The following is a 19,359-nucleotide window of genomic DNA, read 5'->3' as shown; positions in this document are numbered from 1 at the left end:
ACGTACGCGTGGGGAACGCTCGTGCGCAGACGGCAGCAACGCCTGGCTTCCTGCACATGTCCGCAAGATTGAGGCTCGGCCTGCTGCCAAAATGGATTTTGCATCTGCAAATCTGCAACGATGAAGAAGCGACGACTCAATGAAAATCTCGACCCATCTCCAAAGCTTTCTGCGAGGAAACCGGCACCACCCCCTACAGAAGACGAATGCAGTGCCTTTTTCGGCGTTTTGACTGCCTCGGGACCTTGCCCAGCAGTGCTGAGCGCAAGCTCTAAGAACAGCACTTTGTACATGCCAGCTGTCAGGACCTGCAATGGTGCTGATCTGCGCCTGCTCTATAACCGACAAGCAGCGAACCTAAATTATGATGAACTAATGGAGCAGTGCAAGAGGACTTTCAGTGGTCTAGTCAAAAACGAGACAGCGGTTAAAATAATTGAGCAACGCACACGAAACCAGGCAAAAAAGCACGAACTGGTTTTTGACACTATGAAGTTTGTCACACTCAGTCAACTGCTGCGCTCAAAAGTCTGATTAGCCGCATTTGCTTCCCCCACTCCAACAAATTCTCAGTCCCTGCACTCAAATACGTCCGAGAGAAAGAAGCAGATGCTCTTGCAAAATACATGAAGTTGATAGCAGCGATTCACAATGACCCAGAGTTCAAAGAAGCGGGACTTTTTATTTGCCGAAAAATTTGTTTTTAGCTACAACCCCCGACATGCTTGTCGAGTGCATCTTCTGTGGTGCAGGTGTGGTGGAAGTAAAGTGCCCATGGAAAGTGAAAGACGGACGCCTCACTGACTTGGTTAAAGACGCGAACAGTTGTGTGAGCGAAGTTGATCATGAGCTGAAGTTGAAGGCAGCTCACGGCTGCTAGTACCAAATTCAAGCGCAAATGTTTGTGTGCAAGAAAAGTTATGCCAATTTTGCTCTGTGCAATGCACAAGAAATCAATGTACAGAAAATACACAATGCCGACAGCTTCATTGCACCACTGATTTCAGCAGCAAGAAGCTTTTTCAGAACAGTTTCGTTGCCAGAGCTCGTTGCGCGGTGGCTCTCAGACGGTAAAAAGGATTCGCAGAACAAGGTTGGTGATCCCGAGGCTTATATTAAAGGCTCAAGCGGCAATTCAACCGCAGACTCTGCTGCAGCGTTGGTGCCGTTTGCTTCAATTGCTCTCGTGCTCAACCGCCAGGACCCACAAAGAAGTGATGCATGCGACACTGCAGCAGAGGCTTTCTGTGTTTGCAGGGGACCCGAGAAAGACAAAATGATTGCATGTGATAATGAAAACTGCCATGTGAGATGGTTTCATTTCAGTTGCATATAGGATTGAAACAAGCACCAAAAAGCCGGCTTTGGTTTTGCATGTCATGTTCTCGTTATACTGTTTAAGTAAAAGTGAATTTTTAGTTTATTTATTCATTGACAATACATTATGGGCCCAAAGAACGGGCAATGGGTGACGGGAGCTTCGACATATTACATAGTGTAGACAGCATACAATAACATAAATCTTATGAAAACTTCGTTAATAACTACAGAATCAAAAGTCAAGTGTACGCAATGTAAAAAAGAGTACAAACAAAATAGTTGAAGAAAAAACGAAAAGGGCATATAATCTTTGTCTTAAACATACGAAAAGCACAATAGTTACAAAAATAATACTAAAGGTCAATACACGTTCTACGTAAACACATAAAAAGGAAGTGCGCTTCCAATATCATAAAGAAGGCTATTTACAGGCATCACTGCTCTCGTATGATCCTTTCACTTGTACTTTTATGTAGTTCTTCAATTTATCAAAAAAAGAATGCAGTCATAAATAAAGCACTTATTTGCCGTTCTACGAAAGTGATTCTTGATGTACATGGACGGGGCGTGAAGCACCAAGTCAGCCTACTTGAAAACGCATTAACCCATCGAGTTTCCTACAATATACCTAGAGAATAAACTATATTGCGATCGTTCAAGCACTACGAAAATGATGATTAAGTACAGTTATGACATTTGGTTTGACTGATGGCGTGCCTTTCAGCGCTACCGCAGCTCCAAAAATTTCCTTCAGGCCGCAAAGCCATGTTGATCATGAAGTTTTGCATCCATGGAGAATTCAGCTGAACACGAAAATCGTAGGCTACATTTCTTTTTATGTGCTTTGATGGACAAAGAAATGTGAGCTAACAAAATAATAATAATAATAATAATAATAATAATAATAATAATAATAATAATAATAATAATAATCCTATTCTATGTCCACTGCAGGACGAAGGCCTCTCCCTGCGATCTCCAATTACCCCTGTCCTGCGCTAACCGATTACAGCTAGCCTCTGCGAATTTCCTAAGTCCATCGCCCCACCTACACTATAAAAAAGTTTACACCCTTTGGCGCTTATCTTGTCCCCAAACAATAATCGTCATCTGCCTTGTTTGCGTTTCCTCTCTTAAAAACTCGGCGCTCGCTACTTTCCTGTCGAGAGTGCAGTGTCAAGCTGATAACGCGCAAGCCGTTCGTGACTGGGAAGAACCGGGCTCGCAGTGTTAAAGAAAGGAAATGCGGGCAAGTCAGGTGACAATTATTGTTTGGGGACAAAATACAACCCAAAGGGTGTAAACATTTTTTAGTGTAGTATTCTGCTGTTCTCGACGGCGCTTGCCTTCTCTTGGTACCCATTCCGCAGTCCTAATGGTCCAAGGGTTATCTAACCTGCGCATTACATGACCTGCCCAGCTCCATTTCTTTCTCTTAATGTTGATTAGAATATAGGCTATACCCGTTTGCTCTCTGATCCAAACCGCTCTCTTTCTGTCGCTTAATGTTATGTCTAGCATTCTTCATTCCATCGCCCTTTGCGCGGTCATTAACTTGTTCTCAAGCTTCTTTGTCAGTCTCCAATTCTCCACCCTATATGTCAGCACCGGTAAATGCACTGATTGTAAACCTTCCTTTTCAATGATAATGGTAAGCTTCAGAAGCTGACAATTTCTGCCGTATGCACTCCAACCCATTTTTATTCTTCTGTGAATTTACTTCTCATGGTCAGGGTTCCTTGTGAATAATTGACCTAAGTAAATGTACTGCTTCACAGACTCTAGAGGCTGACTGGCGATCCTCAACTCTTGTTTCTTGCCCGGCTATTGATCATTATCTTTGTCTTCTGCATATCAATCTTCAACTCCACTCTTACACTCTCTCTGTTAAAGTCTTCAATCATTTGTTGTAACTCGTCTGCAGTGTTGCTGAATAGAACAATGTCAGCTGCAAACCGAAGGTTGCCGAGATATTCGCCGTCGATCCTTACTCTTAAACCTTCCCAGTTTAGGAGCTTGAATACTTCTTCCAAGCATGCAGTGCTTTACTGGGCATTGGAGAGATTGTGTCTCCTCGTCTTACCCCTTTCTTTACAGGTATCTTCCTACTTTTATTGTGTTTCGTAAACTATTAAAACCATATAGAGAGGCTGATTGTAAACTGCGGATAACTCATTACCTGATTTATGACATAGATGTGATCCATTGTAGAGTATCCCTTCCTGAAGCCAGCCTGTCCCTTGGTTGACTAAAGTCCATTGTTGCCCTTATTCTATTGCAAATTATCTTGAATATTTTATATAATACTGGGAATAAGCTAATGGGCCTATAATTTTTCAATTCTTTAACGTCTCTCTTTTTGTGGATTACTATAATGTTGGCATTCTTCCAGTTTTCTGCGACCCTTGAAGTCGATACGCACTTCGTATAGAGAGACGCCAGTTTTTCAAGCATTATGTCTCCTCCATCTTTTGATTAAATCGACCGTTATTCCATCTCCTGCCGCTTTTCCCCGTTTCATGTCTTGCAAGGCCCTTCTGACCTCATCGCTAGTTATAGGAGGAGTTTCTGCAACCTGTTCAATACTGCTTTGAATGCAGTTATCTATGTGATAAGATATGACAGATGAAAAAGATAACGAATGAGTAGCTCATTTACGTAGCTTGTCAAGTGATGCATTGCTAATTAGTTGCAAATTATTGTGGCTTTATTCATTGTTAGCTCTTAATTACAGTAAACTCTCAATTGTACGAACGTCGGTTTATCGAATATTTCAGAATAACGAACTTTTTAAAAATCCCCGGCAGTTTTCTTATAGATTCCATGCAAAAATGTTTCAGTTGAACGAATTTCGGAAGTCAATATTTCAGTTTAACGAACTCGCTCAGAGGACCAAGGCTTATTTTTACGATCAATTACTTACTCAGTTATCTGATCGTAACTTTCAGATACTTCGTTTGAAGACTATGCAGTGTGACAGTGCACTGATTACCTGTGCTGGACAGACGGATCTCGAGATTGTTTCCAGTGTTCGTCCTGAAGAAGGAGAAGAGTGCGACGAAGAAGAGGCAACTGCCGAGCCAGTTTCAAGCCCTGTAACTCTAGCTGAAGTTGTAGGGTAAATTGGAAAGTTGAAAGATTTTGTGTCTCAACAGCAAGCTGTGCCAGAAGAAGTGTACAAGAACACTGACTCTTTGGACAGTTTGTTGCTTCCTTTGCTTTAAAAGTACAAGTGCAGAAGAAGATTACAGATTTTTTTTCTGAGTGAGAAAGGCAGCATTATAACTGTTATGAACCATGTACTTGTTGATATGTGCAAATTCCATTTCACACATTTCTAACACTATGGATGCTATTTCTCTTGCTCCATGAATTGCACTTCAAACTTTTGACTCTGTATGACATGTCTTATGTAGGTCTAGTGAATATTCAGTTTAGTGAACTTTCAGTTAAGTGAACTATTTCCTTCGGTCCCTTGAAGTTCACTCAAGTGAGAGTTCACTGTATTTGTAATAGGCAAGACATATTGTGTGGATAAGATGATCATGATCTTAATAGGCACATTTGCATATCTTGCAAAGCTTTACAGCGCTTTAGTAGCACAAAATGTCTGCTGAACAAACACGCAAGAAAACCCAGCAAAGGTGAGATGCACGCAGAAAAAAGTCTTTGTCGTCAAAGTACTGATCAAATGGGACAACGGAGTTGCACAAGTTTATTAGTACACAACACACTTTCACAATCTTGTCAATTGGACACTCATTGTTGCTATTCTTTCTCAGAATCTCTACTGACAATGTCCCCTTCAGTATAGTGTATTTGTTCCGCATCATTCCTATTACACTATTACAAATTACATTATTACATTATTACAAATAAGAGAAGATCACCATCAAGCTATCGCTAAAGGGCATGAAATTATATTCCAGTGGCTACCTGGACATACCGGCATTGCTGGTAATGACCTCGCTGACGAAGCCACCCGGTCTGCCCATCTGGATGCCCGACCAGTTCCAATCCCCTTATCAAGAACCGACGCTGCAAGAAAGCCTCATATTGTGGCTAAAGCTGTGACACACAAATACTGGTCTTCTCCCAACGTCCCGCAGCGTCATCTTCATAGGCTGGATCCATCCTTAAAGCTACAAGTGCCATCAAGAATTTCCCGCTCTGAGGCGACAGTATTGTGCCGCCTCTGGCTTTTGCGAAGGCCTACTCGTTCCGCATTGGAATGGGGGATACGCCCATGTGAGACTCTTGCGGAACCACAGAAACGATTGAATACATCCTATGTATCTGTCCCAAATACAACGTCGACCGCGGAGTTCTCCGGACAGCACTGAAACAGCTGGACTCTAGACCATTTTGCGTAATGAAGATCCTTGGCCGTACGCGTCGATGGCACAGAAAGCCACAAAAGCGCTCTTGAAATATCTCAAGTCGATAGGTCTTGGGAACCGTGTGTAGACTCGGTGGGAACCTTATACTGTGCGTGAAACTGTGCTCTCTCTCTCTCTTAATCTCCATACCCCCTTCACGCAGTGCAGGGTATAGCAAACCGGACGTGCGCCTGTATAACCTCCCTGCCTTTCCTGTCTTCGATTTCTCAAGCTCTCTGTACTATTACACGCTCCACTTGAATGCGCACATTAGCGATTTCCCTCGTTTGCGCAACTTCCTTGCTAGATAGCTGCCTTTTGCCTTTTGCAAAGGCAGGGACAGCCAGTGTGCACAACACATTCCAAGGCTTTTTGCTATTAGGAAGCCCCTGTCTGCCAAAACAATGTCTCCCCTGTCAAGTAACTGTAGCACACCGCTGTCCTCAGTGATCAGCTTGTCGCTGTACCCCCAACAAATGCTTTAGAAGTATATGTTATAATGCCTTGTGGGCATATTGCTAGCAGGAACTTCACCATGTTGTGATGTTTGTACTGGGACCATGTCTGAGCTCACGTCAGAAGCGAACTTGGCCTTTGGATGACAACTTCAAAGCAATCCAATATGATCCTCACATTCTCAATTCTCGATTCTCTCAATTCTCAAATTCTCAATGAAACTAACTGTCATGGTTCTCATTACGTCTTCTTTCTCAGGCCAGCACACCAGTGAACTCAGGTGGTCGTAACAAACGTCTAGCCACTTCTCGCAAATTCTGTAAGTGGTTGGCTGTGACACCTTAAAGCGATAAGCCAAATCTTGAAGGTGAATTGCAAGCCTCATCTGCATGAAAAACATAACCAGCTCATCAAACTGCGTGAGGACATTTCTAGAAGAGTGTGAGACGTGTTCTTTGAAAAGGCTTAACATGGAAAAAAGCAAAAGAAATGGTGGCAGCTCTGTATAATACAACACTTTTTCATCATTATGGCACATTACGGTTTTGGTGAATTTTCCTGCCCCTAGTTCCGTCTTCACAGATGCAAGCTCTTGTTGTAGGCTCACTACTTCCTTTTGAAGATGAACGATGTCACTCCCAGTCATCTCACTTTGGCAACTTATGGCTAGAAAAAAGAAAAGCGCAATAGTACATCACATGACAAGACAACACATGTAAATGTGCCACTCCATGTTATCCATTCTACCCAATCAAAACAGCACTCCAGGGTTTGATTGCACCAGCTCTGAGCACAGTTTACGAGCAGCGCTAAAAAGCAGCAAAGGTCAGATTACTACACAATGGCACTCACCAGCTTCCAAGGACTGCACTGCACCAGCCTTGTCAGCACGTGGCGCAGGTGGCATGTCTGCGGCTGCTTCTTCAATAATGGCTGCAAGTGCATTTGTAAACGAAGCACTCGTTAAGTCTTGGCTGGGGAAGAGCTTATGCAGCCTAAAATGCATGCGCCAAATATTTGTTACCTGTCAGATGGGATGGCTGCCGTTGGGTACGTCGTGCTTTCAGCCGAATGTATCGGCTCCCGCAAGCAGCTTTACCCCCGTATTCAGAAATGCAACTTAAGTTGAAGCCCATGCTTGGCCTGATCTAAGTGACGCCTATCGTGAATGCGCCGAAGGAAACGCAGTGAGCGTCTTTGGGCACGTTAACGCCAGGCGTCATCTAAATCAAGTCAAGCATGGGCTTCGACTTAAGTTGCATTTCTGAATACGGGGGTTAGCATCGTATCCTAAATGCAGCGAAGGAGCCCAGTCGGGACTGCAATCGTCAAAGAGACCGGCGGGCTTGCCTGCGTGGATGAGCGATGCGATATCTTACGTTGAACGCGCAGTAGACACGAAAGTTCTTTAACGGACCTTTGTTACGTCGTGAAAAGCCAGATAAAACCAGTCACGTTGCCGTTGTTTCCAAATCTGTTCGTGCAAGCTTTCCAAGTTTTCACGCACCACAACGCAGAACGCTTGCATCTCGCTTCTTAACATTATCACGAAGATAAAACTGTCACCATAACTGTTAGGAAATGCCGTGAGCAGACGCGGTACTCGTCAGGGTCCGCAATGCCGGCTCGGTTGATGCGCGCAAGCCAAACACAACGACGTTCTTCTGAGAGAACTTTCGTCTTCTCGCACTCGTTCGTGCGCTGTTTCGGTGCTTTAAAGAAGCCACGATTCGGCGCGTTGCTCTCCGCTTTCTGTAACTTGCTCTGCGTGCGGGTAATGCAGCCGACGATCGCGCAATACACCATTTTGCACTGGCTGCACGAGCTTCGCGTAGGCAGGGCTGCCACTCGACTGCTCCGAGGACTTCAAAATGACTTGTCCCACAACGCACCTCGCGGAACGTGCCAGTGAATACTGCCTATATTGAATATTGTCACGTGGTAGTTATCGTGACAAGTTATCGTTATCGGGTCAAGCGGGTCAAGCGCGTCAGCTTTTATACTTGAGCCATCGAACGTTCCAGAGTAATCGCTGGCGCCCGCGTGTGTTCCAGAAAGTTCTACACCATTCGCGCCGCGCAGACATGCAATCAGATTACACAAGTTTCGGCGACAACAGACAGCGGATAGGACCATCAATAACATTCCAGAAACGTCCGATACATGCAGGCGCGTCCTGCGCTCAGCGATAACATTTGTTAGACGTTGAAAAGCGCTTACCCACAAAAAATAAAGTTCACGTGTCGATGCCCCCTCTCAAAAGGCATCGTCCCGATGTTTCAAACATAACGGAACAGTGAAACACATAAGGACACTTAATAAACAAAAGTAACAAAACAACAAAGAAGCAAAGTCCAAGGTAACACATTCCAAAAAAAGTCCAAAGTTCAGCTATGAAAAATCCCAAAGTTCATTAGCGCTGATAGAACGGCCCAAGTCGCACAACATGGACTACTTCAGGTCGTGAGCGGCACCGCTGTGATAGCGAAATGCCGTTTGGCACGGCCTCACAGTCGAGTGCGCGAAGGCGTCGGATGATCTTGCAGGGCCCGAAATAGCGGCATTAAAGCTTCTCGTTAAATCCTCTTCGGCGTATAAGGGTCCAAACCCAAACACGGTCGCCGGGTTGTAGTGTCGGCTGTCGGCCCTGGGCTGGTTCTTGATCCGCTGGCGGCCGAGCTGTCGCGCTTCTTCAGCGCATTGGAGATAGGTGGTGACGTCAAGATTCTCTTCGTCGCAGACGTGCGGTAGCATAGCGTCGAGAGTGTATATATATATATATATATATATATATATATATATATATATATATATATATATATATATATATATATATATATATATATATATATATAGTCGCCGGATTCCTGCCGTTAACCAGCTTGAACGGCATGATCTGTGCCGTTTTTTGCACCGCCGTGTTGTAAGCAAAGGTTGTACGGCAGGACCGCGTCCCACCTCTTGTGCTCGACGTCAACGTACATTGCTAGCATGTCGGCGAGGGTCTTGTTCAGGCGGTCCGTGACACCATTCGTCTGTGGGCGGTAGGCAATTGTACTCCTCTGGCTTGACTGGCTGTATTGCAGAATGACTTGGGCTAGCTTTGCTGTAAAGGCCGTTCCTCTGTCGGTGATGAGGACTTCTGCGGCACCAACGTTGCAGAAGGATGTTCTCGACGAAAAATTGCGCCACTTAGGCTGCGCTACCTTTCGGCAGAGCTTTAGTTTCGGCGAAGCGGGTGAGATAGTCCGTCGCCACGACGATCCACTTATTTCCGGATGTTGACGTCGGAAATGCTCCCAACAAACCCATGTTGCTGTTGTTGAGGTGCACAGACAAGTCAGTCTGTGATCGCTGTCCAGTCAGTTTGTGATCGAAGAAGATGGGACCGATTAGAGCACCGGCGTAAATTCCAAACCACACATTGAGCGACCACTGATACTGGTGCTGATTGCGCTTTACCCAGTGCGGATTGTAGTTACTCTAATAGTGTGCATTGCGCTAATTTACATGAGCGTTTGTGCGAAAATCGGCTTCATCTGTGCACATATTGCTGCCGAAAAAGTCCGGTGACTCATCGACTTTTGTGAGGACCCAATTTCAGAAAGCTCGACGATTCTACAGGTCCCTATCTTCGAAGCATTGGTGCTGGTGAAGGTGGTACGGGTGAAAGGCCGTCATTTAAAATCCTCCAATCATATGACTTGGAAATTGGTACCTGGGCGGCCGTGCCCGGGCCCGCACGCTAGCATGAAGATTTGAGGCCATAAATGCTATAGAACATCCGTGCGTAGGCTTGGACTCAAAGATGGAGTCCTCCGCCGCTGTTTCTAGAAGCTGCCGGTTTTTTTTTTTTTCAGGTTTTCATAATTTCTGATGATAGTCCACCATGCGTTTGGTCTACCGCCGCACTTCCATGACTTATATATATACACACACACACACACACACATCGGCCTTTCTCTTGTTGCCATCTGCAGATCCCAAGGCAAGGATCATGTTTACCTTCTGCTTATTGTAGAAAGACATGGCGACTGGGACGAAACAAAACGCACCTTTAAACCCTTACACTGAGAGAGCAAGGGCAGGAAAGGCAGGGAGCTCAACCAGACGAGCACCCGGTTTGCTATCCTACACTGGGGGTGGGGGAAAGGGGAATAGAAGGAGGAAACAAGGGAGAGAGTAAGCACTGAGTGCGTGTGGGAGGGACACTATTCACAGGGACACTATAAACGGTCTCTTAAGCCGGTGCACTTCAAGTATTGTACTAGTGCACCAATCGCTTTTCGTGCCATTGGCGGGTGTGGCCATGGTCCGAGTATCTTTGACTCGGTGACTGGCGTTGTACATTCGCTTTTGTGGTGATAGGCTTTGTGGCAAAAAAAAAAAAAAAAACTGCACCTTATCTACGTTAAGACAACAGCTATCACAGCTTGTTTCCAACACCAAACTCGACGTGTTAAATTGGCCGGGGCGCGCCAGATAAGGCACTAGCTCGATCACGATGTTTTTTTCTTTATTTCCTTTATTTCGTTCTGGATAACTCAGAGGGAGCCTGTTCGAGGGCGCTACTTTGCGATCTGGGTGGGAGCGCAGTCACGTGGTATTCTCCATATTTCGCGGGGTTTATTTATCAGTCAGGAAAAAAAATTAGTACGCAATTATACGTCGCTTTAAATACCGTATATTTAGATGTCCCTTGGCGGTGCCTTCAAATGCCTGACTGACACTGTGATAATTAGGATAGTACGTCTCGAGTTAGATGATGAATTACAATTACCTAATTAAATCTCAGTAACCAAAAATTTACTGGCAGCTACTCCACTGTACTGTAAACAATAAGCACTAGGTTTTATTTGAGTAACGCACTGTCTTTTTTTAAATCCTGGTGCATGATAGTTAATTGGGGCACCCTGTATTTATTTATGACCTTTGCATGCATGCAACTATGTTTCCATCCATAATAAATGTTGTAAATTATTAGAATTCCTTTTCTCATGAGTCGTTAGCATTGCTTACTAGAAAGAGAAGCAATACTGAGACACACAACATTCGCGTGCATTTTACACATCATTGATAAATGACTCTGCCGAAGGGGTCACCGAAGTCTATAGCTTTTTTCCATGGTCAGAAAAGCACGCAAAGCAATTTGAAGCATAGTGAACATACAGCAACATATTCATTCTCGAGGCATAGGCCATTCATACCTTTAGAAATAATTTTTAATTGGCTACCTCCATGTCTTTCAAAAATATAATAAGCTTTGTCCTGTGTGTATATTTAAATATATTGTGTATGTGCGTGGTGTTTACAGTGGAAATTTAAAACAATGTTGAGGTGAGAAAATACGGATGAGGCAGCCGCCGCTAATGCATCTTTTGTGCGTGCCCCCCTATTGTGAGGATTTGCATAAATAAAGCGAAAGTATGAATTAAAAGCACTGCACGTCCGCGCCAACAATGGTGCAGTAAGCTATTACCCCAGTAAAATTTCAAGTGAGAAGGTCGAGACAAGTCAAACGAAACATCATATGATGTGGGTGACGAAGCTCTGGTAATGGCACTTTAGGTGTGTGTAGGGGAGGGGGGGGAGGACTTCGGCATCACCCGAGGGGGACTCAGCCCCCCACCGTAGACGGCGCCTATGGTCGCTGTCGCAGCTGTTGTCGCCGTATTTCCGTCTCCATCGCAGTCGCGATGAAGACGGTGCATGCGAGCGATGAGGTCACGCCGTTGTCGCCGGGTCTCATACGCAGGACAGCAAACTGCCTGCAAAATGTTTCGCATAACATCAACTGCCAGAGTGTGTGGGATCCGTGAACATCTTGTATTAAATTATTGATTCATTCATATTTATTTATTGCATTCGATAATTACTCGACCGCTTGTAGTTGAATTACAACTATTAGTTGATTAAAACAAGCCTTCAGAAAACAAATTCAGAGCAATTGGTTTACTTCGACTCTAATTGAAGACTACGATTCTTACCTACCCACTATCCTATACTACTACACTTACACTCTTACACCGTTATCCTTAGACACGGTGTATGTCATGCAGTGCAAACAAAACCCCAACAGCTATCTCGGACCAGTCGTTAATTGGATGGCTGTTGGGAATACTTAGTCAGAACCAGAATTTATTATTAGAAGTTGGGTCACATTACAAGTATTTAGCATGCAGCAGGAGGTCCCATAGTCAAAGACTGTACCGGGACCTCCTGAACAAGAACGGTTATTATAGTTAACATCTGAAAGCAACAGTAGCACATAATAAGGAACTATACAAGCAACAAGAAAACGCAACAAGCGTTGTGTCTTTTGCGCGAAGCGCGAGATTAAACAACGAAGGCGCATAAATGAGGGAGACGTGAGGGCGAGCGCTAACTTCCGACCAGTCGTTAAGCGATGCATCTGACACAACCTTCCCCTCAGTTTCTCTGTGGCACATTATCGAACGAATATGCTGATTCCATGGGGCGTCACAACCGATGAAGCAGGTCCGGTCAGGTGGTAATTATGCAGACTCTTTCGCAACCGCACACAGGCGAACCAACAGCTCAAGCAGGTCTTAAAGAGAGAGCGAGGGAATTGTTGCGTGTAAAGACAGAGGCAAGAATATATTAAACCCTTGCGTCACTCTACCGTGGTGTTCGCCGGTTGGCTTTGGAAAGGGCTTTCTTTCTTTCATGTGACCAAGCCTATTTCTTGTCTGCCCTTTCCTTTTTATTTATTTCATTGCTTCCTTCCGTTCTTCTTTCAGTCATCCACTGTCTTTTCTTTTTTTTTTTTTTTTTTTTCACGCCACTCCACGGCTGACGTGCCCTATGGCGTTCTGCCGTCCTCCCGCGCCGGCGACGACCGAGTCTCACGCTGAGCCGGCGGCCTGTCCGTTCGCGGCCTGACCTTGCTCGCGAGCAGCCGTGCGAACTGGTTGGAGGAAGCGAGCGCGCGCCGGCGACCGTTGCGTGTGATACCCTCCTCTCCCATTTGTTCCCCCCCTCACTACCTCCTCTCCACGTCCCTCACGCCTGCCACTGGTCGCCGCGGCATTCCCCAAGCAGCAGCGGCGGCGACATTCAGATCCACTTGTAGCACAAAGTGTCGCCCGCTTCGACTGCCACCACGCTTCGACAGCAACGGCAAAAAACGTCGTGCGACAGGCTCTCCCGGTATCGCGCATACGCGCACCACGTGAGCTGTGTGGAGCGCCGCCCCGCCTACCCGGCTTGCCGTGTGCGCGCACCCACCCACTGGGCGCGCAGAAAGAAACGAAATGAAAACCTGCTTCAGATTTCTTCCTCTTTTTTTTTTTTTTTTGCTCCTCATTTTTGTAATGCAATGCAAAGAGATAGGAACTCCGGTTATACAACTTCAGTTGAAGTGAGTGAGATATACAACCTGGTTCATGGTATATACCTGACTTTAACTCGATCCCGCTTAACGCGACCACCCTGCCTTGCTGAGAAAAGAAAGATTTGTCCTTCCACTTGCCTCCACATCCAGGGCTCCCACATTACATGTCCCACGCGTTATTGAAAAACGTTTTCTCTTGTTGAAAACTTGACATTAATAAATATTTCCAGCATGTTTAAGAAAGACAAGAAAGGGAACAACCGCTGTTCCTTGTTAAAACCGCTGGAAATATTCATTTATATTTCATTTAATGTTTCTTAAGGGCCCGTATGCCATACATACGGTATATATTGCATTTAATTACATATTTCACACATGTCACACGTGTTTAATAGGACGCTTAGTGCTGCAAGTATACCTTTAACATTTTGCATGCAAATTTTACTGTATTGACGTTATTTTTGGAGCTGAAGAAAAGAGAGAGAGATATCGAAACGTCAGACCGGCGTGGTTAGTACATCTAAAAGTAAAAATGCGCACATTTAATTAGTGTTACCGTGACAGGAGTCGAAATAGGTACTACGTAAAAATGGTTAATTAGCCCTAAAGAACTGCTTGTCTAATGAAAAAGAAACTGCAGAGTTGGCCCGTGTTTACCGCATGCATGCGCTCGCGTGCACGCTGACGCCCATCGATTGATAAATGAGCCGTGAGCAACGGGAAAGCCAGGCACGGAGCTGTCAGCCTAGAAACAAATAAAGAAATATAAAAAATAACACAAAACGCTCGTATACCATCAAGGAATCCTCACCGGCAACGAAACGTCTACACCTTATCGCTTCGCAACAATACGAGGTAATGCAAAACGTGACGCATGAAATGACGCCGGCTGTTATTACAACAAGGAACTCCTCTCCGCCAATGAGAAGATGGACGCCGGTGCAAAGCGATCAAGTCACTGACACGCTGCGGACTCACGAGAAGCTGTGAAAATGCGCGCGCTGTGCAGCGTGGTGCGGTCGGCGAGAAAGGAACCGGTTGGGCACAAGCAGGCGAGTGATACATCTACTCGCTTTTTTTTCATTTGTCTCTGCAACTCTATATAGCAGCCTTCCGGCAAACACCGCCCCTGCTTCACGCGCCCAGACACGCGCGCACTTAAGAACAAAAACGCGCCCGCGTATGCGCACACACGCGCACGCGAAAGAGCAATCGCACGACTTCGTTGTCGAACGCCGATCGAGCGCGTTGCCACCGCCAAAACACGGTGCCATCCTAGCGAAATACTTTCTTCGCACCGGCATGACTGGGGAACGCAGGCGGCTAACAAAGCAAAGCACGCGGCATACGCATCGAAGGTCGGCACTTGGAGCACCACACTGCGGGGATCACACAGGCGCTACTGCGAGATGAACGAGGAGCGTGTGCTGTGGGTATTCAATGGCTGTTACGCAGATTAACGAATTAACGGTGCCGTGACGGGAGATATCTTTCTCTCTCTCTCTCTATCTCTCCCTCAGAGTGCAGTCGTCGAGAGCGCGAGCGCTGGACATGCACACGCTCTCTCTCTCTCTACACACACACACACGGACACGCACACGGACACGCACGCACACGAGGTGGTACCAGAAAAGTTGCACTTTCGCCCGAAAGGCGGAGCACCGATTGCGATAGTAGATTACTCGACAGCTACACGAAGCAAGGGTAGTAGTTTTATCGGCCGTATAGACTTGTAAACATAGGCATATTAAATAAATTAACAAGCATGGTGTCGCGTGCGCACAAGCAAACATGAACACAAATTACTAGATGATCGCAGAAACTCGCTGTCAAAACGCTAGAGTGAGGAAGCACGGCAGGAGCAGCAAGCTAATTGACCGTCGTGCTGCCCCTCGTATCAACGCAAACTAAGCCAGGAATTAAAAGCGCACGGCGGACTCGACCCGTCGCAGGTGGCTTTCAAGAAACAGCGGCCCGTCCCTCCCTATCCGGAGCCTTGCGCGCGACGGAAGACGGCGCGCTTCCCGTCCCTCCCCGTTTTCCTCCGTTGTGTTCGCGAGATTGAACCGCGGTCGCCGGCTCACCTGCTCACGCTTTCAATCGCACACTCAGCATACGGCGCGCGGCGACGATTTTATCGCCCTTAGACTTTATACGGCGACGCCGACGACAGAAATGCGCCTCGAGTGTCCATTTAATGGATATCGTAATAGAAAGCTACATGGCTGGCACTGTGTTGAAGTACTGTAAGTAATTTATTTACGTGGCATTCGAACACTGTCACATTCGAAATAGTGCCCTTGCGAAGCAACCCCAGCGTTCTTGCGACTTCAAGAACATGTCCTGCAAGTTTCCTTTCCCGAGCGAGTCGAGCATCCTTCAGCGATTCGAGACAAGAAAGCAATCGTGTCAAAATGGTGAAGTTCCAGCAAGATTTTTTTTTTTTTTTGGGGGGGGGGGGGGGGAGGGGTATCGCAGGAGGGAAGAGACGTATTTGTCCCCATTATGGATCTGCTCAGTGCATGAGCGCGTCAGTACATCAATACGTTAATGAATCAGCGCTCAGTCATTGAATCAATTCGTCAGCGTGACAGTGCTTTAATACATCAATACTCAATGCATCAGGCGATGTGCCACTGTGTGTCACACTATTTTAATGTATCAATGCTCAGTTGATGAATGAATGGAAAAGGCATCAGTGCGTTAATGCAATGACGCTCAACGGGTGATCTTCAACCCGGTCAATGTATGAACGCCATAGTGCATCAACTCTGAATGAATGAATTCTTGTTGAATTCCTAAATGTACCAGTGCACGGAGGAGGAAAGAGAAAAGCAGAAGGAGGGAGGTTAACCAGAATAACGTCCGGTTGGCTACCCTATACACCGGGGGAATGGGAAAGGGGAAAACAAAGATCACGGGGAGAGAAAGGAGGGAAGGAAAGAAGGAAATTGCGGTGAGTTCGCTGACGCGTGTGGTCTTACAGAAATGTCATTAATAGTCACAGATGGTCGCACAAGCCCGTCGTCCTTAAGAAGAACAAAAGGGCCTTCACCGCTTTTAGGGCTGACGGGCGATGTGGGCGGTGTTCCAGCAGCACCTGCACAGAAAGCGGCCGATTGTCCAGTTTTTGGAAAGCTTTGGCAAGTTCTTGTCTCTCTGGGGCATATCGTGGACAATGGCACAGCAGGTGGTCGATGTTTTCTTCGGTGCTGCAGACCTCGCATGCTGCACTGTCAGTCACTCCAATTAATGTAGAGTATGCCTTCGTGAAGGGCAACTCCTAACCAAAGGCGACAGAGAAGCGTAGCTTCACGTCGAGGAAGTCCGAGTGGAGGCCGCAGTTGCAGGGAGGGGTTTAGTCGATGCATTCGTGTAAGTCGTAAGTTTGGCGAGTTCCACTCGGTCAGTGAGGGATTGCGTGCCAGCTGTCGAAGCTGCCTTGCGGCGTCTATCCTCGAAAGCGGAATTGGAACGCTGTGCTCTTCTTGATGTGCTGTGCGAGCAGCGTTATCGGCGGAATCATTGCCATGGCCACTGATTCCACAATGGCCAGGTACCCATTGAAAAACGACCTCGTGACCTTTTTGTTGGACGTGATGGTAAAGTTTCACGATTTCGTATGTCAATTGGTCATGACATCCGCGTCGGAGAACTGACTGCGTGCACTGTAATGCCGGTTTTGAATCACAGAACACCGCCCAAATTTCTAGGTCTTTCAGAATCAATGAATTCCAGTGCTCGACGCAGGGCCGTTAGGTCTGCCGCCGTTGAGGTCGTGACTTGCGACGTCTTGAACCGCAGTGTCATTCCTAGCGTTGGTATAACCACCGCACTACCAGAACAGCACGACGTAGTCGATCCATCGGTATAGACGGGCACGTGGTTGCTGTACTTTTCACGCAAAAGAAGTAAGCTCAGCTATTTCAGAGCAGGGGCCGGTGCATGAATAAATCAGCACATCGGTAACATATCTGTGAGTCAATGAATCAGTTCTCAATAAATCAATTCCTCAATGTGTGAATCCGTGAGTGCCTCACGCTCAACGGACAAATTATTGATCAATGTGTAAAATGAACCCATTCGTCAGTTTGTCAACATATATCGAAGCGTCATGCATCAATGTGTCAATGAATCTGCACTTATTGCACACCACTGGGTGGATTCATCAACGCATCAGCAGTTCGTGAACGAATCAGTGCTGGGTAAATTAATTGTATCTTTTAACGCTAGTTTTCCCTTTGCCATACAAAATTTTCCAGACGTGATTGTGTGGCCGTGCTTCTCGCATGTAGAATGCATCACTTCGCAAATTCGTCATGATGAATCAACATGTCATTACGTCGGTGCATTAGTGCACGTCAACGCATCAGCGCTCAATAAATTGCACAGTGCAAATGGCAATTTATAAATACTAAAAGGCAAACGCGTGAATGCTTATACATATAGTAATCAATGGTACTTGCGTATTTTATACGAACAACGGACTATTTGTGCATTTCTGTGCATCCGCCTTTGGTTTTCGAAAGTTCTGGTGATATTTACAGTACAGAGAGTATATAATTCTTGGCCGTCTCTTGACGCAAAATTATGCTGCGGAATCTCCAAAGCGTGGAAAGGCGTGGCGCGCGAACTCGAAGCGCTACCCTTCCAGTCGAGTGTGCCACCTTCAATTCCATGATTGCGCGCGACGACGATTAACGCCTCTCCCTGAGAGCATCAAGTTTCTCGGACTGCATTATCCTTGGCGCTGATTGATAGTCAACTAATTAATGGAATGGCCAATTTGAGTCAGCGGAAACAACCATTCCCCTTAAACATTATCATTGTATAGGACGACAATTCTGCGAAAGACATCATTGTATCAGTCGCTTAACCAACAAAATGAGGTTCTTCATAACCATAGCTGCCAATAAGTGTGCTTAAGGATTTTTTGTTTTCACTTTAGTTTGGCCTTTGGCATCAAAAAGGATACAACGACTGACAGCTTCGGCTTAGTGAAGTATGCACGCTGCGAGATCAGTCCACTGCGTAGTGTTCTTTCTAATGCCCGATATTGGAGTCCACAATGCCCCCAACTGGAGCTCAATGTGAGCAATGGTGAATTATTATTTACAGTAAATCTGGTGTATCATATATAAAGTAGTAAGGAGGCAATCGCAGTGTTTTTACAGCGAATGCAGTTAAGGGCACATAGGTACATCAGTCGCCTCTTATGTGTACGCCACGTGTATCACCATCCTGTTTCATAGGCAGAATCAGCTACATAGAAAAACCGGCAGTTTCGCCCAAAAGGCGAAGCATTGATTGCGTTAGTAAATTAATAGACAGCTATACGAAGTAAGGATAGCAGTTTTATCAGCTGTATGAACTAGGAAACATTCGCTTACTAACTAAATAAAGAAGCATGGTGTCAGCGCGCACAGACAAACATGAATGCATCACACTAGATGATCGCGGACACTCGCTGTCAGAACACTGGCTTGAGGAAGCGCGGCAGCAGCAGTGAGCGAAGTGACCTTCGTGCTGTCTATCGCTTCAACGCAAACTGATCGGCGAGAACACATGCACGCACAAATCTATGAGCCGTCCGCAGATCGCGTTCGAGATAGGGCGCGCGCGACGGCCCGCGGCCGCGCAAAGTACGCAGTTGCTGCCAGCGTACAACGCCGCCAACCTTCCTCCCTCCCGCGCTGCCTCCGCGCTTTCCTCCCTTGCGTGCGCGAGACGGAGCCGCGATCGTGGTTTCTCCTTGCGCACGGTCGCGAAATACGCAGTTGCTGCCAGAGAACAACGCCACCCAATTCCCCACGTCCCTCCATGGCCTTTCGCACTACGAAAGACGGTGCG

At 46.2% G+C, this 19,359-nt stretch overlaps 1 long non-coding RNA gene across 1 annotated transcript; it reads right to left on the bottom strand.

The window, feature by feature from the left end:
- Positions 1-5,025: 5,025 nt before the first annotated feature.
- Positions 5,026-7,267, bottom strand: LOC129385237 (uncharacterized). Its single transcript, XR_008612816.2, has 3 exons — positions 7,180-7,267; positions 7,008-7,088; positions 5,026-6,821 (listed from the first exon to the last, which is right to left on the bottom strand). It is a non-coding gene; the product is annotated as an uncharacterized lncRNA (long non-coding RNA).
- Between the last annotated feature and the right edge of the window lie 12,092 nt (positions 7,268-19,359).

This window comes from Dermacentor andersoni, chromosome 7 (genome assembly GCF_023375885.2).
Source record: "Dermacentor andersoni chromosome 7, qqDerAnde1_hic_scaffold, whole genome shotgun sequence".
NCBI classification, from domain to species: Eukaryota; Metazoa; Arthropoda; class Arachnida; order Ixodida; family Ixodidae; genus Dermacentor; species Dermacentor andersoni.
The sequence above is the reverse complement of the archived record's forward strand: the minus strand, read 5'-3'. Positions and strand labels throughout refer to the sequence as shown.